Source organism: Sus scrofa, chromosome 1 (assembly GCF_054392235.1).
Source record: "Sus scrofa isolate SSC_HxYL_T2T_F1_AM1 chromosome 1, Sscrofa_HxYL_maternal_Yorkshire_Landrace_v2.0, whole genome shotgun sequence".
Lineage (NCBI taxonomy): Eukaryota > Metazoa > Chordata > Mammalia > Artiodactyla > Suidae > Sus > Sus scrofa.
Window position 1 is genome coordinate 173,737,707 of NC_139383.1, and position 22,301 is coordinate 173,760,007.

A 22,301-nucleotide genomic window follows, 5' to 3' on the forward strand; every position below is an offset into this window, starting at 1 on the left:
AAGAGACTATTCTTTCCCCATTGTATATTTTTGGCTCCTTTGTGGTAAGTTAGTTGACCATATATGGGTGTGGCCAAAAAAAAGTGGGGCAGACTGTTTGAAGCTTCTAATTTCACTTATTGCAACAACAGGCTCGCATAAGACATAACCCCTTACCATGTTTAAAATTCTGGAGCTGGTCTAGACTGGCTGTGAGTTCATCTTGACTGCCAAACACAGGTTAAAATAGCACCCAGTGTGGCATGAATACCTTTCCATTGGAAGTAAATGCTTTAGTTTAAATGATCATGGAGCTTCACAAAAAACTGAATACAGGAAGTATCACCTCCCCTTAAATATATCTTTTATCCCTTAACTCTTATAGAAAAGAATTGTAAGAAATGAATTTTTAGTAAAACTGAGCTAGTTCTGTTGGCAACGTCCCCAGCCTTACTACCTACATCATAGAGATCCACAAGAAGGTTGCCAAGAAAGGAAAGAAAGAGAAAGAGAGAGAGAGAAAAGAAGGAAAGAAATGGAGTTCCCGTCGTGGCGCAGTGGTTAACGAATCCGACTAGGAACTATGAGGTTGTGGGTTCAATCCCTGCCCTTGCTCAGTGGGTTAACGATCCGGCGTTGCCGTGAGCTGTGGTGTAGGGTGCAGACGCGGCTCGGATCCCGCGTTGCTGTGGCTCTGGCGTAGGCCGGTGGCTGCAGCTCCGATTCAACCCCTAGCCTGGGAACCTCCATATGCCGCGGGAGCGGCCCAAGAAATAGCAACAACAACAAAAAGACAAAAAAAAAAAAAAAAAAAAAAAAAAAAGAAGGAAAGAAAGAAAGGAAGGAAGGAAGGAAGGAAGAGAGAGAGAGTGGAAGGAAGGGAGGGAGGGAGGGAGGAAGGAAACAATTGGAGGCAATTTTGAACTACTAAAGCTGAAAAGCATTATCACCCTCTTTTAGAAATGACTGTTTAATAGTTTCCCCCAGCAGCTTGCAAGGTGAAGCTGTTGGTTACTGATTGGGAGCAGTTTCTAAACAAACCCAGAGTGCTTATTCAACCCCATCTTGGAATCCTGAGGAAGTATGTATGGCTGAGGCTGGTGGGATTGCGGCCACTGCTTGAACAAAGAAGCCATCATGCAAATGACTCATGAAAGACATTTCAAAATCAATCCCTTTTGAATGCATGAGACATTTTCAATCATTGCCCTGACAAGGCACCCTGAAATTTGGCACAGTTCTTTCAGAGAGGTCAAGGTTCAGGGCTTCTAGGTGAGCAACTTCCTTTATCAGCAACATCAGCTGACAGGCACTGAGAGTTCTCAATAACCAGGAAGAGTACATGGGGGAAACTCAAAATAGAACAAGGTGTGACCTTGCCCATTTCTGGTGGGTTCCAGTTGAGATGAGTTTTCGAAGAAGTTCTCTCACCTATGATGAAATCCTTTCACCTTTCTGCAAATCGTCCCTACTCTATTTAAAATTGCACCTCATTCTCCCACTTCTGATCTCTTAACCCTGCTCTTCTCCCTTAACCCCCAACAGTGATACTCTTTCTTTTTTTAAAAATTGAGATATAGTTCATTAGTTTCAGGTGTACCGCATAGTGTACAAAATTCTTGCAGATTAAACTTCATTTAAAGTTATTGTAAAATACTGGATATATTCCTTGCACTATACAAAGTATCCTAGTAGCTTATTTTATTTTATATGTATTAGTTTGTACCTCTTAATCTTCTTCCCTTATCTTGCCCTTCTCCCCTTCCTTCTCCTCTAAATTGTTCTCTATATCTGTGAGTTTGTTTCTGTGTTGTTACTACTCATTTGGGTTTTGTTGTTGTTGTTTTTGGATTCCACATATAAATGATAACATACAGTATTTGTCTTTCTCTGACTTATTTCAACTTAGCATAATACCCGCTAGGTCCATCCATGTTTTTGGAAATTGTAAGATTTCATTCTTTTTTATGGCTGAGTAGTTTTCCATTGTATATACACACCACTTCTTTACCCACTCATCTGCTGATAGACATTTAAATTGCTTTCACGTCTTGGCTACTGTAAATAATGCTGCTATGAACATTGTGTGCATGTATCTTTTTTTAATGTTTATTTTTATTTATTTATTTATTTTTATTTATTTTTTGTCTTTTTGCCTTTTCTAGGGCTGCTCCTACGGCATATGGAAGTTCCCAGGCTAGGGGTTGAATCAGAGCTGTAGCCACCAGCCTACGCCAGAGCCACAGCAACGCAGGATCCGAGCCATGTCTGTGACCTACACCGCAGCTCGTGGCAACCCCGGATCCTTAACACACTGAGCAAAGCCAGGGATCGAACCTGCAACATCATGGTTCCTAGTCAGATTCGTTAACCACTGTGCCACGACAGGAACTCCCGTATCTTTTTTAATTAATGGGTTTTTAATTAAATATCTAGGACTGGAATTGCTGGATCATATTCTAGTTCTATTTTTAGTTTTTTGAGGCACCATACTGTTTTCCATAGTGGTGGCATCAATTTACATTCCCACCAAAGATCTACAAGGCTTTCCTTTTCTCTAATCCTTGCTGTTATTTATTATTTGTGGTCTTTTAATGATACCCATCTTGACAGGTATGAGACGTTACCTCCTTGTCATTTTAATTTGCATTTCCCTGATGATTAGTGATGTTAAACATATATGCCTGTTGGCCATCTGTATGTCTTCTTTGGAAAAATGTCTATTCAGGTCTTCTTCCCTTCTTGGTGGGGTGGGGGCTGCCCCTAAGGCATGTGAAAATTCCTGGGCCAGGGATTGAACCCCATCCATGGCAACAACCTGAGAGGCTACAGTTACATCGCTAGAGCTTTAACCTGCTGCACCACAAAGGAACTCCCTACACATTTTTTTTTTTTTTTTGGTCTTTTTTGCCATTTCTTGGGCCGCTGCCACGGCATATAGAAGTTACTAGGCTAGGGGTCGAATCGAAGCTGTAGCCACTGGCCTACGCCAGAGCCACAGCAAAGCGGGATCCGAGCCGAGTATGCAACCTACACCACAGCTCACGGCAACACCGGATCGTTAACCCACTGAACAAGGGCAGGGATCGAACCCGCAACCTCATGGTTCCTAGTCAGATTTGTTAACCACTGCGCCACAACGGGAACTGTCCTATACATTTTTAAATTGGGTTGTTTGCTTTTTTGATATTAAGTTGTATGAGCTGATTATATATTTTGGATATTAACTCTTTTTGGTTATATCATTTGTTAATATTTTCTTCTGTTCAGTGGGTTGTCTTTTTGTTTTGTTGATGGCAGCCCCCCTCAACCAAATCTTTAGTCTGCATCCAGTTGATGCCTGCTTCCAGGCCCCAGTTCCCTCCCTAGTCTTGTTTTACCACTGTAATGCCAGTCATCTGGTCTACCCTTGTGTTATCTGGCTTTTAGAGCTTTACTCTGCTGTTGGGTTCAAAAACTAAGCACTGGAAGAAACCATGTGAGATCCAGACTTATTTTATGGATGAGGAAACTGAGACCCAGAGAAATTAAATGACTGACCAGCACCACCTAGTCAAAGATTAAATGTAACTACTGAAAAAGAAACTCAGAGCAGTCTAGAGTTTAACAATATCAGTTGAGTCTTTCATACACTTAAAATCAAATTAGTAGACCACTCTTTGAATACCCTCTCCATGCAACACTGATCCCTAAATCCCTGGGTCTTTGAATTCCACCTCAAGCATGGCTTCTTCAATGAAGTTCCTTAAGCCCCAGTTGGAAGTCTGAACTTTTACACCGAAGATCTGGGGTTTTCTGATCTACCACAACTAGTTATTTGTCTATGAGTCCTATCTCCCCTATACATTTTAAGTAAACTATAATTTATCTTTGACTTTCCTCCATTCTTATCCCAAAGACTTGTACAGAGCAGGTGCGCAGTGAAATTCTGCGGAACAAAGTTTCTGGTGTAATGGGGTGGGGGGCAATTCAAGCGCCCAGACACCAGGTAGCAACCATGCAAGTGAGTCCAAAATTTTCAAATGCATCGTGCCATTCGTCCGCTGCACCCTGAGTCCTTTTGACTCCAAACCCATAAAGGTGAGAGAGTTTGGTTTCAGTAGAAAGTCAGCTTGCTGCAATTACAAGATAAGTTTCTCGAAATCTTTCAGCAGCGCCCTCTCTTCCTCTACTCTCAGAGCGGCGAAGTGCGACCCGCATCGGTGACCAGCCCGGGAACGTGACTTGGAGTGGAGAGGGTATAGCTCCCCTTACCGAGGGAGCTCAGGTCCCAGGCGAACGGCGGCCTCGCCAGCTTTCCGGGCTGACGCGATCACCGACCCTAAGCGGCGGCCAGCCTGACCGAGGGCGGTGGGAAAGTGACGCGAGGCTGGCGGGGCGGGGTGGCAATCGCGTCCCCAAGGAGGCGGGAGAGTCGGGAGAGCTGAGAGCGGGCCAGAAGAGGAGAGGAGAGCGCTCAGGCTTCAGCCGGGGTCTCCATCTGCCGCCGGGGCGTACCGAGGGCGCGGGGCTCGACCTGGGCGGTGTCTGCTCGCTCCGGGGCTCGCCGTCCAGCTCCTCTCCGCCCCCGGGAGGGATAGAGGGAGGGCAGAAGGCCGGGCCCGCCCCCCGCCCCAGCCCCAGCCCCGCGCGGCGGCCGCGGCAGCCAGAAGGAGACGGGAGGCACCACCCGGGAGCGGAGAAACCAGTTTGGCCAGTCCCTTGGAGCGGAGGGAAAAGGAAGGCCGCAGAGGAAGGGGGCGCGGACGCGGGGCGGGGTAAGGCGAGGAGCCATTGGGAGCTGCGAGAGCCGGAGGAGCCGCCGCCAACTGGACACGCTTCCCGGGGCCACGGGCCAGCCCCCGCGCGCCATGAAGCGCTAGCGCGGCTGCCAGCGCTGGGGCCCGGCGGACCGCGGCGGCGGCAGCGGTGGGCAGGTGCGCAGCGAGCGCGCGGAGAGGCGTGCACCCGGCGGATGCCCCAGCCGGGGCCCATCGAGCGCCAGGTAAGAAGGAGCGCGGCGCCAGGGCCCCTAATCTGCCCCACCCGCCGGACCCTCAGGTCCCCTGGCGGCCCCGGGGCGGCGGACTCCAGGGATCCGGGATGCAGTGGCAGCAGCTGTCCGCACCCTCGAGCTTCTAAGCCCACATGGATGGAATTTGGGTGGCGATGCCGGGGCTTTTGCGGTCTCGGGGACGTGAAGACACAGCTGGTGGGGCAGGCAGCACTGACGAAGGCCAGGGGGGTTTCACCTTCGGGGAGAAGAGGGGAATCGCGGGAGGTGTTTGAATTCTTCGCTCCTTTGCTATCCACACGTCCCGGCTTCAAGACCGAGTATCAAACCTGGCAGGGCTTGTGGGTCCTTGAGGAGGGCCGCTGGCTTCCCTGCAATATCTGGGTCCCTCTGGAAGACCCTCTTGGCGAGATTCTGCTGGGGCCCCCTTGGGAACTTATATAAACGCGTTGGAAAAAGACCTTAGGGCCGAAGGTACCCGCCGTCCCTTCGGGGAGGGATGGAGGGTGGGATCTTCTCCATCGCGCCTGCTGCGGGATCAGGCACCTTCTAGACGTCTTCCGTCGACCTTAATGCCCGTTGGGCGGTGATGGGGAAGGATGTTTTCCCCTGTGACTGTAAGGTCCTATCTGCCAACTCCCGTGGCATTCCCAACAGGCCACCTCCTTCCCTCCCTAGTTTGGTGCCCGGCGCTGTCCCCTCGCTGTGTGCGTGCGGAGTGGCAACTTGTTGGGGGAGGGGTGATGCAGAGAATAGAGAGTGCTTTAACACCCCCACTTCCTCACTCCTTTCAAGTGAGAGGAGAGCTTGTGTTTGTCCAACTTCTCTGAGGGAGTGTGCGCCCCTAGTCTTCTTGGGGAGGGGGGAGGACTGGAACGTAGATACGTGACAGCTGTGGTGGACTCGGGTGCAGGGGAGGATGCAGAACGGGGTAGGGGGTTTGACCGGCACAAGAAGGGCAACCTGGGCTCCATTTCCTCCCAATGAGTCCCCCCTCCACCCCACCCAAGCCCTTTGGCCTGCCCGCGCAGTCCCCAGCGCGCTCCAAGTCCTTCTTGGGTAGCTCCGGACGCCGCCAATTTCCCCTCCCGGAAACTGCCCGCCCTGTTGGCTTAAGAAAAGATTCTCTCCCATCTTCCTGGTTGCAGTGCCTTCACATTTCTCCCTCCATTCTTCAAGAATTAAATGCTACCACACAGAAGGAGTCCTGGAAGATGCCCCAGCTCACAGTAGGTTACGGAGGAAGGTTAACTGCTTTTGGGAAGGAAAACTGAAAATGATGTGTGGTCCCCTCCAGTGATGGTAAACACAAATAACGCAAAACAAAACGTGAAGTAGAAGTTCTGGTTATCATGTCCGGGGAGTACTTTTGTGTTAGATCTTAGATGCCATTCATTAATTCTGGGCCTATTGTCGAAGGCCTTATTAAAACCTATTATAAATGCATATACGGTGCAAAAGATAATGAATGGTTTTTAGCTAATGCCTATTACTTTCTGGGGGAGCAGTCTGCCTGCCTGCAGTTACTCCTCTGAATCCTCATTAGGTAGTGGAGACTTCATTGTTCTAATTTTAGGTAAGAAACCTTAACCTTTGCTCATTTGCCATTTTTCCAGTGACTGTACTTGGGCATTTTTTAGGAATTCTTTGGTCTGTTATTAAGGGTGAAACAAGGCTCATACAACTTAATACCAGTGAACCGAAACTCCATTTGCTTGAAGGCAATAGCCTTGGCTACTTTCAAGCTTTCCTTCTATTTTTTATTTTCAGGAAAATGCATACCATTATGCACTTATTACTTGTTAATGATAGAACTAGGAGGGGTTTTTTGTTTTGTTTTGTTTTTGCAATTGAGGCTTTATAATAATGATTTGGTAAAAATCCGCAGGTGTAAGAAGTCTACAGCTATAAAGCAAGTTCAGGCCTGGTTCTGTTTCACCAGGATTTCTCTGGGTTTTCAGTGCTAATGGCTTTGACCAGATCTGGTTGTGGAATGTTTCTTTATCTGCCTTTCTCTCCTTTCTTTTTTTCTTGTTCTTCCCTTCTTTCCTTCTTTCTTCTTTCTTAATTAAAGAGTAGTGGAAAACACAGGGATTTAGATACCTACAGATTTCAGTGCTTTTACTTACTTTAAATTGTATTTAATGTTTACATTTTATTTTTGTTGTATTTATTTACTTTTAAAATTGTATAACCTTGGAAGAATTCCTAAATTTTCAGAACTTTACTGTACTCAGTGTACTCATTTGTTGGGAGAAAAAAGTTATCACCCTCCATAGGTTGCTGAGAGCATGAAGTGAGAGAACAGGTGAATGAAGGTTCCTTATCCATAGCAGGTGTTGGAATGTTTTTAAAAAATTTCTTTATTAAATGGATTTTTTTTTAAAAAAATAGTATGATGCTCACATATTTGGTATATTTTTAATACTTGATGGCCTTACTAAAGTTTTGAATTCAGTTTTAGTGTTTAGTAAATATTCATGGAATCCAGGTGATCCTTATAACTCACCTGAGAGAGATTTTAATCTACTAGTTACCTTTGCGCTTTAGTTTCAATCATTGTAAAGGAAGCCTATGCTCTTATGAATGCAGAGGAACTTGCTTTTTAGATACTGGAACAAGATTTATGGGGTCCATTCATATCCCCTGTCTCTAAATAGTGATGCCTTTAAAGTTTCTTGAGCACTTAATTTTAGAATTTGTGTCTAAATCTGCTTCTAGATTAGTCTCCTGGGAAGTTTTTCTTGTCGTCTTTAGGCATCTTGTGAGTTTTCAGGTCTGTTTTGTTGGCACCATTCACTTAGATTCATTGTATTCATGCCTGTAGGTGTTACGTTTTGTTACTTATTAAGATAAGTAAAAATTAATTGGCTGCCAGAAGTTTTCATAGCATGAAAAGAAGATGGCTTTATTCTGTTCACCAGGTTATTCTCAAATCCCCATTCCTGGGCCCAGCTAAAAATAATGCCGTTTCTAAGATCTTTTGAGATCCTTTGTCACTGAAGAGCTGACATTATGGAGGAGGAGTCAAGACAGCACATACACACACACACACACAGTATCCATATATAATAGTCTTGTTTCTCATTTTTATTGTTAGAAAACAAAGGACCTTTTATCATCAGATCGTTTAGGAACACAGTAATACATTCCCTAATTCTTCTAAATGCATTGCACTATTAAATAAATTGTTGCCAAAATCATGCACAATGGGAGCTACGTTTTATAACTGGTCCCAGAGGCAGCAGCAAAGGGTTGGTATCTCTGGAATCCTTTGACCTCGTTGGACAAATCCTTTGACCTCCTCACTTCCTACCTGTATAACTCAGGGCAATTACTTAATGGCTCCAGCTCCTGTTTCCTCATCAGTAAAATGGAATAGTAATAGTACTGCCTCAGAGCATGTGTGATGAGTTGCAAATGAGAGAATATAGCTAAAAGGGTTTAGCACAGAGCTCAATAAAAAGTAGTCAATATTTGGAGTCCCCGGTGGCCTAGAGGTTTAAGGATCTGCCATTGTCACTGCTGTGGCTTGAGTTACTGCCGTGGCTTGGGTTTGATCCCTGGCCTGGGAACTTCTGCACGCGCGCTGCAAGTACAGCCAAGGGAAAAAAGGTGGCAGGGGGCGGGGGGGGGAGTCAATATTTTTATTATTGTGTTATTGACATTGTTCAGTAAATATTTATGGCTCATGCAGCCATTGCCTTTCTCCTACACTACGCAGGAAAATGGACTTGCTCTGTATGCTAGTATTCATTTAGTAAACAGGTGCCTGTTTGTACCAGGCACTGGCAAGAAACAATCCCTTGGAGTAGGGGTGAGGTTCTGAAGTTCCAGACCTGGGGCTTGGGTTCTGGAGCTTGGGAGTCTTGGGGGCTGGCAGAAGGACCAGGGTGCTCAGTGACATAGGGAAGGGCCTACTCAGTCACAGCCACAAGGAGTAGCTGCTCCCACCGTGTCGCTTGCCCCCTGCAGCGTGTAGGGAAGCCCTTGGGACATAGCAACATAAACACTGCTGGGTCTCCTTTACCCTCTACTTCCTGTCTTTTTTCTTCCTCACCTCTGTTTGTTTGTTGTCTTTTTAGGGCTGCACCTGCAGCATATAGAGGTTCCCAGGCTAGGGGTCAAATCAGAGCTGTAGCTATCAACCCACACCACAGCCATAGCAAGGCCAGATCCGAGCCACATCTGTGACCTACACCACAGCTCACAGCAATGCTGGGTCCTTAACACACTGAGTGAGGCCAGGGATTGAACCCGAATCCTCATGGATGCTGGTTGAATTTGTAACCACTGAGCCACAACAAGAACTCCCTGTATTCTTTTTTTTTTTTTTTTTTTTTTTTTTTTTTAATTACCCTTTCCTATTCAAAACTCAGGAGTTTCTGAATCTTGGGTCCTTTTGAAAGGATCAGTGCTCTCCATGGTTTCTGAGTTGTGGCACCTGGTAAGCATTGCTAGTGACAGAGACCCTTGGCACAATCTCATTCATTCATTCATTTGAAAACATGGCTTCAGCATCTTCTCCAGGTATTATGCTGGGAATTATCTCCATGCTTCATGGAAGCCTGTGAGGTGCACAGAGGGCCTGAGTTGTGTTTTTTTGTCTTTTCCTTCCTTGGTAAGAAAGTAGATTGGATGTTCTCTGTATCTTCCTGCTTTGTACCTTGTCCCTCTCTGCATAGAGAGACGGTTGTCTTAAACCATAGAGGTGGCCCCTGCCACTTTCAGTTCATTATCAGTCTTCAAGTCCAGCGAGTTTGAATTTAATGGGGAAAGCTGGGCCTGGAGGTGGTGGCACGTCAGTAGTAGGAACTCAGCTCTCAGCCTGGGGAAAGACACTGACTTTTGGGGGCAGGTGTCAGAGGTCAGCCTTGTTCCAGGGCCATCCTTCCGGGTTGGTGGCCAGCTCCCACTTAGCATGACGGAAAAGCCTGGCACTTCTCGTTGAGTGCATGTGGAGCCTGACCTTTGACTAGCAGCTTTGGTCTTTATTTACAGGGCTGTCATTTATGGCTTTGTCTCTTTGCCGAGTGGCTTTTGTTCACCAGAGTTGAGGTTTGTTTGATTTAGGGCAAGGCAGGGTTTGAAACCAGCTTTCTAACCTTTACTCAAATTGAGTCAGGCTGGAATATCCTCATTGGAACAACTTGGGCACCAAACATCGTCCTTCCACAGTCTCTGCTTGCCCATTCTCGCTCTTGGGGGAAGCTCCTATGGGTCGGATGTATTTTATATAATGTGTGATATGACTTGTGTACAAATCCTTTGTCTTTTTGGGAAGCAGCGAATTACCGAGACCATTCACTGAGATTGGTATAAGATCTGTGGATCCAGAAGAAACATTTAACATTCTCTATAAGAAAACAGGTAACTGTTTGACTTGAGTGGTTGAAATAGTCACTCATATGAGGAGATGGGTCAAGGTTTGTACATTTCACACAGGAAAAGACTGGCCCTACCACCATGTTGGAAATAAATGTGTAGGCCTCTAAGCCAGGCACTGGCAGATGCTATATAAGTCTCCAGAATTTTTGGTAAGACAGTGAAACTAAGTGGGTAGGGTTCAGTTGTTGAGATGGTGAGAATTACACTCTGTAGTAAGTAAAAATCTACACTCTCTTTTTGGTACCAGAACAACTTTGAGAGAAGAGTTTCCTCATGATATCATCCTAGTACAGAAATTTATTTCAAGTTTATTTGCTTGCATAGTGGTAAAATATTTATAAAATTTGGCACTTTAGCCATTTTTAAGTGTGCATTACATGGCATTAAGCATAGCCACAATATCATGCAGTCATCACCACTAACCACCTCTGAAACTTCTTCATGGTCCCATTCGGAAACTCCATACCCATTAAACAGTAACTCTTCATTTCTCCTTCCCTGCAGGCCCTAGTAATCCCTGTTCTACTTTGTCTCCATGAATTGGGCTATTCTAAGGTACCTTAGGGACGTAGAATCCCACAGCATGTGTCCATTTGTGACACTTCACTCAGCATAACCATCTCAGGGTTGATCCCCTCACAGTGTGAGTCAGAATCTCCTTCCACTTCCTTTTCAAGGCTGAATAATATTCCATTGTGTGTGAGTACTACATTTTGTTTACCCATTCATCCGTTGATGGGCACTTGGGTTGTGCCCACCTTCAGCAATTATGAATAATGCTGCTCTGAACATGGGCCATGAGTGTCTGTTTCTTCACGGGTTGCTGAGCTCTGATTCAGTTCTGTGAGATTTATCTTTCATAGTCAGTGGATAAGATGGGCAGGGACACAGAGTATTTAACTGCACTCTTGCCTCCAAAAACAGTTTGGAGATAAAAACGTGGAGAACTGCAAGGAGGCTGGTTGCCTGGGAGATATGTGGAAGGTGGTCACATTTCTCCTTTTTACCTGCAGCTGCTCTGAGGAAGCTGGTGGTCCTTCATTTCATCACCAGCTGGCCTGAGGTGTGGCTGACACTGTGTTCTGTGTGTAAGAGCTCAGGAGATCTGGCTCCATGGTCTAAAGACCTCTGCAGACCACAGCTGCCTTCCAGGAGGACATTCTCTAGTAGAGGCAAAAATTCTTGTCTTTCCTCAGCAATTGCCTTGGATTAAAGAAAAAGAATTTTTGTTGGTGGAAGGAGGGTTAGAATGTGAAAAAAACTGGCATTTAAATGAATGAAAAATGGAGGAGTTCCCATAGTGGCTCAGCAGAAACGAATCTGACTAGCATCCATGAGGACACAGGTTTGATCCCTGGCCTCACTCAGTAGGTTAAAGATCCTGTGTTGCCTTGAGCTGTGGTGTAGTTCGCAGCTGCAGCTCGGATCCTGCATTGCTGTGGCTGTGGTGTAGGTGGGCAGCAGCAGCTCCAATTAAACCCCTAGGCTGGGAACCTCCATATGTCATGGGTGTGGCCTAAAATGACCAAAAAAAAAAAAAAAAAAAAGTTTGAAAAATGGAATATTTTAAAAATCAGATTTTTTTTTCTACCTTAGGGTAGAACCTATGGCTTGCAGAATAAGCTTCAAGGCCAGAGGCCTCTTTTAGATTTTAGAAAGAATCATCAGATGTTACATCTGTGTGCTACTGTGCTTATTCATGGAGCAGGATAAAAACCAGAAGTCTTTCTATCGTAATTAGATGTCAGTCCATTAGGTTATTAAAGATATCTGACTCTGGTTTTTTCAAAAGAACAATAGACTCTTATATAAGTTTATACTCATTCAGTGCCCTGAAAATAGGCTAAGATTAGGATTTGCATATTTATTTACCAATCTATTTATTTAATGGCCACACCCATGACATATGGAAGTTCCTGGGCTAGGAGTTGAATTCCAGCCACAGCTGCGGTAGGCAGTGTTAGATTCTTTAACCCACTCCACCAGGCTGGGTGTTGAACTGGCGCCTCCACAGTGACCTGAGCTACTGCAGGAACTTCTTAACCCACCCACTGAGCCACAGCAGGAACTCCGGGATTTGCATATTTAAAAATCAAGACTTGTGGCGCAGTGGAAATGAATTCGACTAGGAACCATGAGGTTGTGGGTTTGATCCCTAGGCTCGCTCAGTGGGTTAAGGATCCGGCGTTGCCGTGAGTTGTGGTATAGATTGCAGATGCAGCTTAGATCTGGCAGGGCTGCGGCATAGGCTGGCAGCTGTAGCTCTGATTAGACCCCTAGCCTGGGAACCTCCATGTGCCGTGGGTGCAGCCCTAAAAAAAACAAAAAACAAAAAAAACAAAAAAACCACGAAAGATAAAAATCAAGACTTTTCAAAAATACTTTCTTTTTTAAGAACATTTTTTATTATAGTCGATTCACAATGTTGTACCAATTTCTGCTGTACAGCAAAGTGACCCAGTTATAATATATAAGACTTTAAAAAAAATAAGTGTGTGTGCACCTGTATGCATGCATGCACAGACACCCCCCCCACACACACACCCAACTTTAACCCCACACACAACCATCCTTGGCTATCAATTCCATCTTCCTATTCTGTTCCAGTTCCAGCCACAAAAAGAATATTGGGGCTAACATGGTTAATCTCTTAGAGGTTTGATACTTTGACTACCTCTGCTTGATTGAGATTGTTCAGAATATTTATTTAAATTAGTCTTAACCTTCCCCCCTCACATAGAGAAACCTGCTGAAAATTCTCAAAGGTCACTTTGAGAACTCAGACTGTGAGTGGTGAGTGTGTCCTGGATCCTTGAGCTCACTCAGACCAACACTCTCTTTTGAAGCTGAAGAAAGTTTGCTCAGGTCCTGTACTCCCATAGCTACTGGTCTCATTTCCTGAGTTCTAGCTTCTTGAATGGCCAGACTTGTGGCTTCTTCTAGGGAATTTCCTGTCTCCTCAGTCATTGCAGAGTGGACCTTCTTCCTTAGTCTTAAAAGTCTGAAACAGCCAGCTAGCCAACAGGTGCTTAAAAAGCACCTCCTGTCAGAGTTCCCGCCGTGGCTCAGTGGTTAACGAATCTGACAAGGAACCATGAGATTGCGGGTTAAATCCCTGGCCTTGCTCAGTGGATTAGGGATCCAGCGTTGCTGTGAGCTGTGGTGTAGGTCACAGACGTGGCTCGGATCTGGTATAGGCCTTCAGCTACAGCTCCGACTCAACCCCTAGCCTGGGAACCTCCATATGCCGTGGGAGTGGCCCAAGAAATGGCAAAAAGACAAAAAAAAAAAAAAAAAAAGCACCTCCTGTGTGCCAGGCACTTGGCATCTGTCTCTCAATCAAGGAGATAAAGAGCCTGCCCTCAAGAAGCTCAGTTCTACAGAAGGGAGGGAGACAGTGGGTGATGAAGATGATAAATAGGTAAATTACATGGTATGTTTGAGGATTGCTGCTACAGGGGATAGAAAGAGAAAGCTGGACAGGATAAAGGAATTGGGAGGGTGAGCAAGGGAGCAGGATGCAATTAGACAGTGGAGAAGTTGGCAACTGAGCAAAAGCTTAGCAGGGAGAGGGTGAATCCTAAAGATCTAGGGGAAGAGTGTCCCAGGCAGAGGGGACAGATGATTCTGTGCAGAGACCGTGTGGTGCCAGTGCCTGGCTGGGGTGATGAAGGCTGATGAACTTGTGGTTGGCAGTTCTTCAAACCAGTGAGTGGTGGAGGGTGCGGTAAGGGGAAAACAGAGCAGGGGGGTAGGGAGCCCCATTGTGCAGGGCTTCCTAGGAGTGGAAGGATTTTGACCTTGACTTTGAGTGCAACGGATGGGGGAGTCCAGTGCGGGACATTCATTGCCCATTGGAGAGTCGTGATCCGTGATCTGATTTGCGTTTGAAATGGTCATTCTGGTTGCTGTGTGGAGACCAGGCCAGGGGAGGGCTCCTAGGTAGGGAGACCGGTGAGGAGGCTAAAACCAGGTGCGCTGTGTTGGACCCTGGGACCAAGGTGAGCCGTCTGCGAGAGAGAAGGTTGTGGATATTTTTTTAAAGGTAGAGCCAACAGGATTTCCGTACAGATTGGATGGGGATATGAGAGAAAGAGGAGCCAAAGATAACTTTCTCCGTAGAGCCTGGGTCACGCAGAGAAATCTGGGTTTCAGGATGCTGTAGCTTCAATGGGCTGTGTTCCGGTCACTCATAATAAAGAGGCCCTTCAGAAATATTCATATTTATATAAGGTTTTGGTTCAGAGAACTTCAACAGAGAGCTTTGTTTATCATCAGAACATATCTTCCTACTTTGGTTGGGGGAGAGAGGCAGAGGTGTTAGAAAAGGATGATTTCCAGGAAGCAGAGACCTTTGCTTGTATTGGCAGGAGGATGGTCTGCAATCCACAGGGTGTGCGGGGCAAGGAGGCCTCTCCTGCAAGAGAAAACAGGCGGACCCTGCACGCCGGTGGCTGACATGGCTGGCAAGGCCCTGCTCCTTCCCCACCCAACCTTGTCCTGCATTGTCTAATGGGGAAGGCAAGCGCTTTCTGGCCTGCAAACACAGGCAGGCCACTCCCATCACCACCCAAATAGGTTATCTTTCTTGCAACAGTTTTACTAAGATGTAATTCCTGTACCATACCATTCGCCCTTTGACAGCATACACTTCCCTGGTGTTTAGTCTATTTACCGAGTTGTACCACCATCACCACTGTCTGTTCTAGAAGCTTTCCATCACCCCCCAAAAGAAGTCCTGTACCTTTTAACTACAGCTGTTTTCCTTCTCCCCTTAGCTCCTGGCAGCCTCTAATCTACTTTCTGACTCTGTGTATTTGCCCTATCTGGACATTTTCTATAAATGGAAACTTACCACGGATGTTCTTTTGTGAGTGACTTATTTCACCTAGCGTAATGTTTTCATGGTGTTTTGTTCAGCATAGTCATCCATGTTGTAGCATTTATCAGTACTTGGTTTCTTAATTGCTGAATACATGTTACTTTGGTACCTGATGCATTCTTGAAAAGAACACAGGAAATAGAAATATGTGTTAGTCACAGGTAGATTAACTTACAGGGTGGAAAGGCAATTGTTTGAGCCCAGAGAGCTGTACATGGGTGTGTGTGTATGCGCACACGCATTAATTTGAATACAAAGAACATAGCCAGACAGTAGAACAGTGGGTACTAGGGACAGAGGAGAGGGGGAATGGGAATTATTGTTTGATGAGTACGGAGTTTCAGTTTGGAAGGGTGAAGATGTTCCAGAGATGGATGGCGGTGATGGTCACACATCAGGGTGAATGTACTTAGTACCACTGAACTGTACTCTTAAAAAGGGTTAAAATGGTAACTTATATGTTATATATGTTTTACCACAATCAAAAATTTAGCCCAGCACAGTCTTTTGGAGGAGATTGTTCTTCAGTTGAGACCTGAAGGATGGGAAGGCACCAGTTAAGGCTTTTCCTGGTCCAGCTGATGGGAGCAGCATGTGCAAAGACCCTGTGATGAGAACTTAGCGCTTTGTTCTAGGAACTGTGAGAAGGCCAGGATAGTGGTGGACGGGGGCGGGGGTGGTGGTATTGATGATGGAGCCAAGAAGTATGGGGTGAGGTAGGCAGCGACCAAGCTGATAGGAAGGCATTGATGTATTCGTAAGAGGTGGAGTGACATGGTTTTATTTCTGATTTCAGTTGAAAACTCAGGCTACAATGTGGAGAATGTGTTGGGGGCAGGGAGCTGAGGCCAGAAGCAGGGAGGAGCCCAGTTAGGAAGCTGCTGCAGGGTCTAAGAGAGATGATGGGGGCGTGGGAGTGGAGATGAGAGGCAGAAGTTGGGAACTGGAGTCTTAGAATTGGAGTCTTTCCTTGGTGATGGATTCAAGGACCTCATGGAAGTGGAAATAGCAGGTGAGTCTCAGATTTCTAACATAAGGGATGAAAGATAATGGTATCAGAGACAGAGGAACAGGCTGGAAGATTAAGAATTTAGCTTTGGACATGTTCACTGCTCGTTGCTGGGACACTGAGGCGTGGCCAGAGGTCAAGCTCTGATAGCTTCAGAAATCTTAGCTGGAGACACATAACCCTGGGTGTGGAGTTGGCTTTGGTGAGTTCCAAAGGGACGAGGAATGCTGGAAAGCTTATAAAATCAATGCTTCTTTTTCTTAGGGCTGGCCTTTTACTTTTCACTGTTTGTGTGTGTGAAATCATACATTCAACTATTTTTTTAAGCAATGAAGTATTTGAATTTGAGAAAAAAAAAAAAAGCACTTGTGCAAATGCTCTCGCCTTGCTTTATGCACAAGGATGACCGTGGACACTGATACAGTATTGTCTAGTTGCACCACACACAGATGGAAACATTTGTATAAAACACAGGAAAGGGTCAGTGTGCATATTTAATGGGAACTTACTAAAGTCAGGGAATTTATTGCGGATGGTAGGGTGTTTTAAGCTGGCTTGTGTGGCCTCCCCTAAAAACCAAATCAGGAGTTCCCGCTGTGGTGCAACAGGATCAGCTGCATCTTGGGAGCCCTGAGCAGGTTCAATCCCTGGCCTGGCACAGTGGCTTAAGGATCCAGTGTTGCCAGAGCTGCAGCTTAGGTTGCAACTGCAACTTGGATCTGATCTCTGGCTGGGGAACTCCATTTGCTGTGGGGTGGCCAAAAAAAAAAGAAAAAAAAAAATCAAAAAAACACTCTTTAATATACATATAGGGTGAATGACAAAATGGTATTGCCTTTGTTGACAAAGTACTGTATTTCCACATGTAGTGTTTACCCACTCAGTCCTATGTTGTGTGTATTTACTTGTCCCTTTTTGCAAGTAAAGGAACTATAACTGCCCTGAAGTCTCAGAACTAGTAATTGACAACATCAAAAACTGAACTCAGGTTTCAACACTCCCAAGGTGAGGGTTCCTTCAAGGATCTCATGGCTAATGATTGGAAAAGCAGTACAAACGATTCAGGAATGGTCAAGCAAATAAAAACAAGGGCACACAGTTAAATCTGAATCTTAACAGTGATTAATTAAATACATTTTTAACAAACATATGTCCCATGCAATATTTGGAACACAGGCTAAAAATTATTTATTGTTTATCCCAAAGTCACATTTAACTGTGCATTCTGCATTTTATTTGGCAATCCTACCCAGAGTCGAACTTTTGGTTTGAGAATTACTTGTACCTTCAAGCTCTTTTTGACATCTCTTGGATCTTCCATGCATTTTTTAAAAAATCTGGGTTGGGCATGAGAGGAGAATTGATTTGTTTTCCTAGTCTCAAAATGGCTATGTTATTTTCCTGAACTTTAATGAGTATTCATTGTGTGTCAGTAACAGTAGCCTGGTGTCAGGGACCAGGGTCTGGGTTCAAGGGATGGCAGATCTGGCCAAGTCCCTGGCCAGTTATTTCTTTGACTTGGGACAGAATTAGCAATGTCTTGTATTTTTAGACCACTTCATAGTTTGAAAATCTTGTCATTTGGAGTGAGTGACTAGGACAGGTATTATCCTTAAGGAACAGATGAGAAACCTAAAGGAAAGCAAGGCTTGGGTGGGTGGTCAGTGGCCAAAACTGGGCTAGGACACTTGTCCCAGCTTTTAGTTCCATGATCATTGATCATCAGTTCATTTTCTTTTTCTTTTTCTTTTCTTTTTTTTTTTTTTTTTTTTTTTTTTTGTCTTTTTGCCTTTTCTAGGGCCACACCCACAGCATATGGAGGTTCCCAGACTAGGGGTCTAATCGGAGCTGTAGCTGCCAAGCCTACGCCAGAGCCACAGCAATGTGGGATCCAAGCCACATCTGCAACCTACACCACAGCTCACGGCAATGCCGGATCCTTAACCCACTGAGCAAAGCCAGGGATCGAACCCGCAACCTCATGGTTCCTTGTCAGATTCGTTAACCACTGAGCCACGATGGGAACTCCAGTTCATTTTCTAAGTGCCCATTTCTTCCTGCTTCAATCATGACCCTGATGTTTTATAGGATATCCTCTTGTTTTGATAGCATGACTCTGCGTGGCCTCATTTCCTGTTGTGGCTCAGTGGCAACAAACCCAACTAGTATCCATGAGAATGAAATCCCTGGTCCCACTGGTTAAGGATCCAGTGTTGCCGTGAGATGTGTGTAGGACACAGCTTGGCTCTGGCGTGGCTGTGGCTGTGGCTGGCAGCTGCAGATCCGATTCGACCTCTATCCTGAGAACTTCCATATGCCATGGTCGTGGCCCTAAAAAGCAAAATAAATGAAATAAAAAATAAAATAAAACTTACATGGTAGAAATAATTTCAAGCTGGAGGTTGAAGACATTGAAACACATCCTTCCTTGGCTGCCAGGGATGGACTCCCTGGACACTGTAGTATAACCTTGTAGGTAGTATTTGAGAAGGACTGGGATCCCAGTGTTTTGAAAGGGCAAGTTCAATGTTTTCTGAGTTGAGCAAGTTCAGTGTCTGCTGATTGGGACTTTGAAATCCTCATGCCTAAAGTGTCACAGTCCCATGGAGACCACCAAGATCTAGATCTGGACAGTGAAAATTCTGTTTTGGGGGGCAGTTGTTCCTCTGTTTTTCTTGGACCATGCATTTGCTGTGTGTAGTCAATGCTAACCAATAGTTCCTGGTGCATGGAAGGAACTAGGCAAATACGTGTAAATGAATGAATATAACACCCCATCCCTGATGGCCAGCTTGGAAGGTCATTAATTTCACTTTTCCTACTGACCTAGGGAACTATAGCTGTGTTAGAAATAGTCCTTGCCCTTCAGATAATTAATATTTAGCAGGGAAATCAGACGAGACCACGTTTAACTAAAGTACAAAGCAGTATGGTTTTCACACAAAGAAAAATAAAAGAAACTTGCTCTTCTGATGGCACATACGTATGGTAGGTTCTATTTTATTCTATATTCACTTTTATACAGTATTTTTTTTTTTAATTTACACGGTGAATACTGCATGTCCCCTTAGAAAGTTTATAAAATTTCAAATGAGGCCTTTTTGTTTTAAAAGGTTTTTTCCTTCAATTTTGAAGCACATTAAGTCTTCAGAAAAATTTAATCATAACCAACATTCAGATACTTTAACCACTGAGGTTTGACAAAATGAAGACCTTTTTTTTTTTGCCTGCGCCCATGGAATGTGGAAGTTTGCAGGCCAGGGACTGAACTCTTGGCACAGCAGCGACCCAAGCTGCTGCAGTGATAATGCTGGATCCTTAACCCTCTGTGCCACAGGAGAATTCTGAGGCCATTTTTTTTTGGGGGGGGGGTCTTTCTAGGGCCGCACCTGTGGCACATGGAGGTTCCCAGGCTAGGGATCGAATCGAAGCCGCAGCTGCCAGCCTACACCACAGCCACAGCAATGTGGGAACCGACGCATGTCTGTGACCTACGCCACAGCCCACGGCAATGCCAGATCCTCAACCCACTGAGCAAGGCCAGGGATCATACCCATGCCCCCATGGATGCCAAGTGGGTTTGTTAACCACTGAGCCATGACAGGAACTCCACCGAGACCATTTTTAAATGAAGAGACTCTTCTTTTTTTTTTTTTTTTAAAGTTGAAAATCAGGCAAGTTGTGCAATCAATCAGGCGGCAGAAACCAATTGGAGAAGAAGCCAATAAAGTTGTGCAATCCATCAGGCACTAGAAATCAGCTTTGGAGAAGAAGTTCATGGCAAGGACCAAGCCAGAGTAACAAGAGGAAGTGCTCCCCAGCCTCAGTCCTCAATGGGATTTCATGCCCACCTTTCATCAGATGCACTTATCTTCTTTATATATGGATTCGTTTGCATGTGTCATCAGGAAGTTAGTCAGCATAATATGGCTTTAATTGCACTTGGCACAGGACTCAGGGAGTATAAAGGTTGGCGACCACTGCAAGAAACTATAGTACATTTTATTTGCTAGTAAAATTTTGTTTGCCACGTTGTCTTAGGCGTTGTGCAATGATTTTCAGTCCAGAATACTCCTAGAGTTTAATGTTACTGTCACAGTTTATTGTCTTCACAATTTTATCCATGAATGTAGCTAGAGATTATCTTCCTAAGTGAAGTAAGGCAGACAAATACCACATGATATCACTTATACGTGGAATCTAAACTATGACACAAATAAATGAACCTATCTTTGAGACAGAAACAGACTCCCAAACATAGAGAGCCGACTTGTGGTTGCTAAGGGGAGAGGGGAGGGAGTGGAATGGACTGGGAGTTGGGGTTAGTAGATACAAACTATTACATTTAGAATGAATAAGCAATGAGGTTCTACTGTACTGCACAGGGAACTTATCCAGTCACTTGAGTTAGACCATGATGGAAGAGAATATAAGAAAGGGAATGTATATATGTGTTTGACCCTATCACTTTGCTGTACAGCAGAAATTGGCACAACATTGTAAAGCAACTATAATTTAAAAAATTTTATTTGTGAATACTTCAAATCTTTTAAATAGTCTAACATCCTGTTGGGCAGTCCATGTATACTTTAGAATTTGTCTGGCAAACTTCGAGTTCTTAGAGAACATTTTTCTGCCCCAACATTTTCAAAGTCAGTGTTCCATATCTGGCTATGTTTTAACTCCTCTTACTATACAAGGATGATGGTATCTCTCCTTTGCACGCAAGCAAATCTTGATTTTTCTTAAACTTCCTTTAACATTTTTGGGGGTTCCTAGTTTCCATGAACCCTTAGGTGACCATGTTTCATTTTTTAAATGAAAGGGCTTAGATTAGAAGATACTCAGCAAAATTCCCAGCTCTGACATCCCTGTTTATGTTCAGTTTACTGGATCCCTCCCTCCCCCTTCCTCTGCCCCAGTAGGTTTCTACTTAAAAGATGATTCTGAGATTTTTATTTCTTTGCTTGTTTCCTGGGCTGTTTCATGCACCATCTTTAGACTAACTCTGAGTATGCCATGTTTGTACATGTGCTTAGTGATATTAAAATGGCAGGGTTATTTGTATTTAATAATCTTGGTATTGTGGTACGCTCTTTTAAAGCACAGCCTATTGTGTAAGGAGGAAGGCATTCCGTGCAAAAAGAAAATGGATGATAATGAAATAGTTGGTCATTAAGAAACTTTCCATACAAAAGGAACATTTTCATTGCTGAGTTTAATCATGTAGTTGCTTCTCCTAATTTTACCTGATAACAAATGTCATTTCCCATTTTACCTACAGTTCTTTTTTTTTTTTTTTAATCTTTTTAGGGCCTCACCTGTGGCATATGGAGGTTCCCAGGCTAGAGGTCGAATCGAAGCTGCAGCTGCCAGCCTACACCATAGCCATAGCAACACCAGATCTGAGTTGTGTCTGTGACCTAAACACGGCTCACAGCAACACCAGATTCTTAACCCACTGGGGAGGCCAGGGATTGAACCTGTGTCCTCAGAGATGCTAGTCAGATTCATTTCCACTGAGCCACGACAGGAACTCCTTACTTAAAATTTTGTTGGGACAGAGCACAGCCCCTCTGTCTCAGGGTCTTTGTCTGTGCTGTGTGCTTCACCTGTCACTCTCTTTCCCCTCCCCCTCCACCTGCTGACCAGGTGCTACTTCCTCCAGGAATACTTCCTGCTTCTTCACCCTCCCAGGTCCAAGTGAGGGCCCCTCCTTTGCCCCTGCTTCTCTCTGTCCATTCCTGTCCCAGCTTGGATCATGCCATCTCAGAGATGATGGCTAGCTTGTCTTTCATGTGCCAGTTTGGCTTGATTTGTAGTAGTTGCCTAGAATACTGGTTTTCAGAAGCAGTGGCATTGACACAACTGAGGGTCCCACCCAGACTTTTTACTGAATCAGAAACTCAGGAAGTGGGGCCAAGTATTTCATGGCTGAAGGAAACTTCCAGACGGTTCTGCTGCCTGCTCTAGGTTGAGAACCACCGGCCTGGAGGTTTCTGATGAGTCGGTTTTGTAGCGGTGTCCATCCGTGGAGGGGGTGGGGGGAA

General features: G+C 45.0%; 1 protein-coding gene across 2 annotated transcripts in view; it reads left to right on the top strand.

Moving 5' to 3' along the window:
* Nucleotides 1–4,674: 4,674 nt before the first annotated feature.
* Nucleotides 4,675–22,301, top strand: part of ATP8B1 (ATPase phospholipid transporting 8B1) — a 126,265-nt gene continuing 108,638 nt past the window's right edge. For both annotated transcript variants that reach the window (XM_021100031.2, XM_084978220.1), the window contains exon 1: nucleotides 4,675–4,963. The gene's annotated coding sequence lies outside the window, so the exon portion shown is untranslated. The remainder of the gene's footprint in view (nucleotides 4,964–22,301) is intronic.